The sequence below is a fragment of the Dicentrarchus labrax genome, unplaced genomic scaffold (assembly GCF_905237075.1).
Source record: "Dicentrarchus labrax unplaced genomic scaffold, dlabrax2021, whole genome shotgun sequence".
NCBI lineage: Eukaryota > Metazoa > Chordata > Actinopteri > Moronidae > Dicentrarchus > Dicentrarchus labrax.
The window spans coordinates 13748129-13756666 of NW_026136713.1; positions in this window are offsets into that span (position 1 = coordinate 13748129).

Genomic DNA, 8538 nt, shown 5'->3' on the forward strand with positions numbered 1-8538 from the left:
ATTGTAGCTGGTCAAGATTTGATCATTTGTACTGCTTTATGTACTGTAGGATAGTAAGTAGTAATCTGTAATGTAACAATGTGCAGGTAAAGGAAGTTGAAGTTATTTAAAGAAATACAAACAAGAGTTAAACATGAAAACCTAATAAAAATTAAAACCAACTCCTCAGTAGCACAAAATAAGAGACTATAATGTGGACTGTTAAATATCAGGTCTCTGTCCTCTAAAGCTGTTTTAGTGAATGAATTAATAACAGATTATGATATTGATTTACTTTGTCTTACTGAGACCTGGTTGTCCCACGACGAGTATGTTAGCCTAAATGAATACCCCCCCCCAGTCATATTAATACTCACATTCCTCGAAGCACTGGCCGAGGAGGTGGAGTAGCAGCCGTACATGATTCGAGCGTTTTAATGGACCCTAAACCTAAACTAAATTATAATTCATTTGAAAGCCTTGTTCTTAGTCTTTCTCACCCATCCTGGAAAACACTGCAGCCAGTTCATGATATTAGTGTTATTATTATTATAAAGTATTATTATAGCTACGGTTACTGTTGTTGCTGTTGCCATGTTCATCATCATCAGTCACTACTATTAGTGTGGTTGTTGCTACTGTTGTTGCTGTGCACCTGTCTGTCTGTCTGTCTGTCTCTCTCTCTCTCTCTTTCACCCCAACTGGTCGAGACAGACGACCACCCACCTAGAGCCGAAGGATCTGTCCTAGGTTTCTGCCTTTTAACAGGCAGTTTTTCCTTGCCCTTGTCACCAAGTGCTTGCTCATGGTGGTACTGTTGGGTCTCTGTAATTAATGTTTTAAAGAGTTCGGTCTAGACCTGCTCTATTTGAAAAGTGTCCTGAGATAACTTCTGGTATGAATTGGCGCTATACAAGTAAAATTGAATTGAATTGAATTGAATTGAATTGAATAAAAAGTGAATATTTGCCTCAGAAATGTAGCTGATGAAAGAAAATTGAAACACTGATGCCTCAAAATGGTACATTAATTAGTTTATACAACAACATATTTTTATATTACCTGATATTTTTTCTTTTTCACTTTCTTCATCATGGGTTTTTTAAAGTCATTGTTTTTGCATTATGTCTTTGTTATGTTGTTTTGCATTCATTCAAAAAACAAACAAAGGAAAAAACTAAGAACATTTTGATGAGTGAAGGTTCAAGTAAATATATATCAGTCTTTTTTAAAGGTTCTAATTCAATATAACTTAATTTAACATTTGTAAGAACCAACATTTAATAATATTTTGTGGTTGTCAAATACCGAAATTACATTCTTGTCACAGAAAATGAATTCAAATGTCACCTTTAAATAAAAACAACAACATGTGCCAATTAAGAAATGTCAGTTGAGCCGAGTTTGTACACCCACACAAATCTGAGAAAAGATCTAATAATGCCTGTTGTGGGTAAACCAACAGTGTGTACTGGCTTTAAATAACCAGTTTTAACCATACCTGTTGTCATATTATGCATATGCATATTATGTAGATTTATGTAGATTTTCACTATTTAGTATAAACTTAGAAACCTATTTATTTATCTATTTTACACCACATAAACCCTACATTCACTTAACATATTCATTTAACACAAGTATTTTGTCATAAAGTGATCTACAGTACAAACGAATTGAGCTCAGAATTATAAAAGTGTGTCTTTTGGCCATGGGAGATAAGAGAAACACTTGTTTGGACTATTTATCCAGATAATCTGTTTTCAGGAGGACTTCAGGGTCTTTAAACTCTTCATGGCTTATGTATTGATCACTGCATTTGTTTTTCCAATAAATGATCTATTGTTAGCTAAAAGAGCCACAAACACAAGCCTGTCCTGTTTGGGAAAGTACCACTTTGGATGATTCACAGTAGGTGGTATTCATTCTCAAACTGCAGAAGCACTCCAATAAAAAATAAATAAATAAATAAAATCAGCATCAAAATAATTGAATTAAACTTTGATGAAATTTCAGAAATGCAAGAGATTTCCTTTCTTTTCAAAGAGAGTTTATGAATCCTCTTAAGAAAATAATAAATAATAATGTATGGGTATTTTCCTTGAAGTTAAACTAATCATAAATTGATTTTTATTAACCGTTAAAACACATTATCCATTTATAATGTCTCTTTACTTTCCACTCCCATAACGAGGCTCTAAAAATAGAGACAAAGATAGGATAGATTTAAACGCGTATTATTCAAGGATCATTCATTGCAGTGTTAAATAAATGGCATCTTTGGTGAAAAAAACATGACATGACATAAACTCAGTGTCCCAAGTGGCTGTACATGCATAAAATCAATTGTACAGTACACGCTTGAGCACCCTGCATTCCTGAATAATGTAACATTGTAGACTATTTCTTGTTTGATTGCAGATGTAACAGAGAGCCACTGACTCCATTTCGTGCTGACTATACGTCTAGTGTCGTTCACTGACTGTGTTTCTGGTTGAAGTCTCCCTCGCTGAGTGTCAAGGAGTGGCACTTTCTGCTCCAGTTGGCTTTGTTCTCACCGGTTCCACGCTCAGCAGGTTCCCCCAAAACACATTTCATTGGAAAAGACTCTCAAAAGGGACCGGCCAGAACCACTAAGAACAATCCAGTGATGTGTGTTCAAAATAATCATTTTGCTTTCTGTGGCAATTTCACTCCAGAGCAGTTACCCCCCCAAAAAAAGACGTCACAGGCTCTGTAGAGGCAGAGGATTGTCGTGGTGAATCATATTATTCTCAAATCTGTTGCTGGATGAACCACCAAGAGCAATTTTTAAAATTATTTTCTGCCTTTTTTGTTTTGTTGGGATGCTGCACTTTGGAGACAGATAGGATACACGGGGGAGATGTTTCAACAGTGTCCCTCAAATCCTCCTTCACTTACACACTTACTGTGTGTGCTGACTCGTAACACTTGAATACATGTCTCTTTGTTCATATGCAGACATCTTGAGTACAGATGATACCTTTGTCAGTTTATATATTCAGTATTACTATACTAAACCCTTAAACACAATATAATCAGATCAGGGAAGGCAATTTATTATACTGTTATGATAATTAGATGTTTATTTTAAGGGATTGCAAGTGCATTTTACGATGTTTTATGAAAAATCTATATATATGCACCTCACTTAACTGTATTTAAAACAAGATATTGATTAAAATCATTATTTTGTATAGGAGCCACGGCGTGTTATGCTGTATGTTTGAAATCTAAACACCCGACAAGTAACTACAACCCTCTGACTATACAGAAAAAAATATCTCACAGTAATCATTAGAGCTAGGAATAATTATAAAATAAACAGTGGCCTCTTTTAATAAACAGGTCATCGGTAATTATTCCAGATCAAAATTACATCCTCCCGATACTGGGATTTTATTTTCTCTGGAAATAGATGCAAAAACTAAAAATTAATTAAACTGTGTATTGCAGTGAGCTCTGGGAATAGACCATAAACCACAGAGGATGGAGTCAGTGCAGTCACTGGTCACACATGTTCGTCCCATTATGGTGGGATTAAGAATTTTAATAAAACAACTGCCTCTAAGATTGAAGCTTGACAGAAGTCATGTTCTCAATGGAATAACAGTGTGTAGATCTGGTCAAGAGGTCTTCTACTGCAAGTTCAATATTAGATTCTCTGTCCTCATGGATATTGACCTCTGACCTTCTGGAAGTATTTCCCATGGCTCTCTCTGTCTGGACTCCCCTTGCTATGCCTTTTGCATTCCACGTGTCACCAGTACTCCATGTCAAACATGAGGCACCCCACACTCCACACCTGTTGTTTTGACCAAGCGACACTGTGCCCTTCAGGAAATATTCAAAGCGGTGTACGGAGAACTATTGCTGTCAGTGAAGTTTCCACTTGAAAAAGTGCTTAAAAAAACACTTTAAAAATAGTTGCTATTGATAGCTTTTTCATTCACTGCTAATGGTAAGAAGATTGTTTTTTAGCATTCATTCATGTCAGTGAAGTTCTATGTGTGAGTATTTTCTGCTTGTACCATGTGTGGTGGAAAGTAACCAAGTATATTTATCCAGGTAGTGCAATATACAATACACAATATACAATATACAATATACAACATTAAGGTACTTATTTCCATTTAATGCTACTTCAACTCCACTACATATCAGAGGCAAATGCTGCACTATTTATTCCACTGAATTAATTTCACAAGTAGAGTCACTATTTGCTTTTCAGATTTAGATTTTACATTAAAAAAAAAGTATAATAAGCTTATAAAATACAATGCACTGTTAAAGGAAAAGTTTAACATTTTGACAAATATGCTTATTCACTCTCTTGCTGAGAGTTATGAGAAGATACCACCCTCTTGTCTGTATGCTAAAATTGCTAATTTAGCTTAACACAAAGCCTGGAAAAAGGAGAAAACAGCTAGCATGGCCTCCTCCAGAAGTAAGAAACACTTCCTACCAACACCTCTAAAGCTCAATAGCTCATTGAATCTCCCATTTGTAGAGTGTCATGTGCCAGGACCCAGGAAGTTAATGGTCCCGACCAAGACAACCTTCCATAAAATGTCAATATTTCATTTTTACACTTTGGTTTTTGTAGAGATTAAACAAACAAAATACACGCTTTAGGTGTGCTGGTAGGTTGACTTTGTTACCTTTAGGCAGAACGAGGGATATAGCTGTTTCTCATGTACCTCTCTGCTAGAAAGCAAATAAGCTTAGTTTCTAAAATGTCAACCCATGCCTGTAAATGTTAAACCAGTGGTTTTCCCAGCAGTCTTCAGCTGTTTTCGAAGGAATTGAGCAGTTCCACCATTAAAAAAAGCCCTACACCTCTCAGATAAATACACTCAAACAAGTATTTGAAGCACACAAAGGTAAATCATATTTAAAGCAAACATTAGAGAAAAGTCAGAACTTGTGCAGCAGAACATTTTGATTTTTTTTCTTTTTTCCTGCCCTGTTAATAATCTCACACTCCCCCAGATTAATTTTATGACCCTTTAGCGGGGAGCCACTGAACTAAACAGATGAACCGTATATAAAGTAGTTAAAACTAGCTCCACCTCAACCAGCTATACAACAAAAAAACCTTTACTTACTGCACACGTTGTTGTCAGTAATAACAATTGAAATAGTATAATATACATGCAATGAATATATTATTTACAGCTTCCATCTTTCTGTGGATCGAGTACAACTGTAGTTTTTGGTACATTAAGTCTCTATAACTGATTTTACTTATTTTTAAATGTACTTGTAATTAAGTTATTTGTATTGATATATTTCTACTTATAAGTTCTGAATTTCTTTTGCACATTGGTAACATGGCAAAGTAGAGGTTACTGTCCACAAACAAGGATCATGGGAAGATATTGTCATGTAGATTTATTTATACTTTTACAAATTCATCTATAATCCCCCTCTGCTATGAATGCTGTATCTAAAAATAGTCAACAAATGTGACACAAATAATCACCATCATCCCCATTTCCTGCTCTCATTGGCTTGTTGTGGACCCACGACACCTAAAACCTCCTGGTAGTATTGTGACCCACAGCCCATTGGGACATGTAGGAACACATCATATGCATGAGAACACAGGCAGTGCTGAACCCAATGCACAAATCCATTAGGAGACTTGCTATTGGGGCAGCAGGCCCACTGTGAGACCCCACTGCTGTAAAATGCAATGATGTGAAAAAGCTGTAGAAATTCCTCTGTGCAAAGAGGAGAGTTACGTCTAGCTTCATCCAGCGGGCGAAAAAAACCATCATGTGTGCTAGTATCAGGCAATATAATGCTTCATTCCTCATCCTTTTGGTGTTACCTCATTAGCAGCAGTGTTCTGATGTTGTGGAAATAATCTTTATCTCCCACAAATGAGAATTTGTTTCTTTGAGGCCTGACCACTGAGGAGGAGAAGAAAAGAAGCAAGTGGAGGGAGTAGAGTATCGTGTGCTCTGACAAATTCAAGTTTACGCCTTGCTCCCTTTGTACTTGATCCAGTTTGGACAATGAATTCTCAGTGCAATCAAGTGGATGCTGCAAAGAGCAATGCAGAACTACAAAAAAACAAGACAAGGATGCCTGCCTTGTATCTGATATATGACAATAGATATGATATAACTTAGTGATATTAAATTCTGACATGTTCTCATGGCAGTATATAGCAATTTATAGCCGTAGAAAGCTTATCTGAGACGCAGAGAAGCAGCCAAAGCAAAAGAAAATGGAGCTGATGTTACAGAGAAACCAGGGAGAGTGTAGGTCATAGACAGACAGAGCAACATACATATGCAAAATTAGCTAAATACAGTCGTGAGTTATGATGGATCTTATAGCAGAGGGCGGGATGGATAGATCATGCTGTCCTTGAACATACCAAAAGAAAAATGTCTCCACGAGCAGTTGCCCTTCATATTAAATCACAGGCAAAATGACAGACAGTGTGGGTGGATGGACTAGTCATTTCAGCTATCCATCCTGGGCTCTGGATTGTATTTTACATTTATCTACTGAGCAATATGAGTTGTGTCAGTATCAATATGTTTAGTGTAAAAATGGCAACTGTTTTTTACAAAGATTGCCTCCTATAGACTATACCTCCCAAATCCAGTATCAAGAATTCTACTAAATCAAATTTCTATGCTAAACCAAGCCTGATTTATATATAGTATATATATATATATATTAATTTGTTTATATCAGAGTGGATATTTTCAATTGCATGAAAATTTACAGGTAATCTTTAAAGGTACAGTTTGACATTTATTTTAAGATCAATAGGCCTATGACTCATGTGTAGCCTGTGCTATTAAACTAGCAATCAGCTGCTTAGCTTAGCTGAGGTTAGCATAACAATGAGAAGCAGGGGACAGGGGCAGCCTGGCTTTTTCCAGCACCTCTAATGTTCACTAATCAACACTATATACAAAAATTTGTGGTTTTATCAGTAACGTAATTTAAGTTATGTACGTAAACTGACGTAACTAACATAGTTATTTCAACAGAAACTATGATGATGTAGTTTTGTTGCCTAAACATAACCAAACTGCGCCTGTGTCTACGTGTTTATTATTGTTACCACCAACGCCCTTAAGGTCACCTGACATCCTCCTTTCCCACAGGTCCAAAAGTCATAAAATGCATCAGTTATGTTGTACCCCTATTTATCAACGTATGCCAAACAATTGACAAAAATTCAATTCTTTGTATGTTGATATGAAAATCATTTTGTCTTCCTGTAAAACAAAATGTGCATATGCTTACGTACGCATGGAACCAATTTCAGCCAACAGTCTAATGACATTCACCTGTCAATCAGTCTTCAACTCAGGTAACAGGACTGCTAGCTGCTGGACCGGGGGGAACGTAACACATAGTGCTATCAGCTACCGTGACGAGTCCCTTCCTAGCTGCTTGTTTTTACAGGGAATACGTAAATGTGAGGAAGCAAACAGCTCTCTGATTCCCATTTCACCTGGACTTTAATGCTTCAGAGACTTAACTTCAGGGCCTTATGTTTGGGTTTGTTAAACCACTGGCTCAATTTGCCCCATAGCCACCATTTTTGGAAAAAATAACTGCAGCTCAGCCTAATCCTTAACTAAAGGATTTACATGGTTTGCAAATCACTGATATGTGTAATACACATTTCTAGACCTGGATGAATTCACTTTGACATAACAAAAAAAATGACTCCCGCAAATTCAGTTCTTTTGTGTGAATAAATCACTTCCTCCAATGTGCTTCTCTCTGTCACAGCCAGATATAAATGATGGATGCTTCCTGAATTTATGGTCACATGACAACAATTGTGCACAGTTGCCTGGAAACGTGGGGTGGATCAACTTACTCACTGGTTCATCTTACCCCACTGTCCCTATCAGGTTATTTCTGGATCTTTATTTTCCCACAACTTGTCGGTTTTTGTACAGATTACACAAACATGATATGACGTGTTAATTAGGCAGATTCTTTTAAAACCTATTGACAGAACCAGGCTGGCTGTTTTCCCCTGTTTCCAGTCTTTACGCTAAACTAAACAAGCCATCTCCTGACTGTAGCTTCATACTCAACCTGACGCTATAGGAGCGATATTGAGCGTCTCATTTTACTCTTGGGAAGAAAGCAAAAAGCAACGTATTTCTCAAGATGTCCAACTATATCTGAGATATAGATAGAAGGGTAAATAAATACAGGTTAAAAAGTTAAGGGAAAGGACAGAACGAAGAGTGGAAGGTGAAAGGAAGATGAAGAATGATGACCATTAGTCTGTGACTCTTTGGTGTGGTAGCAGAGCTGACGCTGTCATCCTCCCTCGAGCCCCTTTAGCCACTCATCTGTAGCTGACCTTGCACTGGCATGTGGGCTGCTTCTTTCTTCCACATCAGATACACGGTGTTGTATGATTGCTAGCAGAATTGAACAGCTTGCTGCCATTTTGCTACTCTGCAACTTGATGGCACCTGGTGCCATAAAACAGCTTGAGACTCCCTGTAATCATCCAAGATCCATGATGGATTCAGA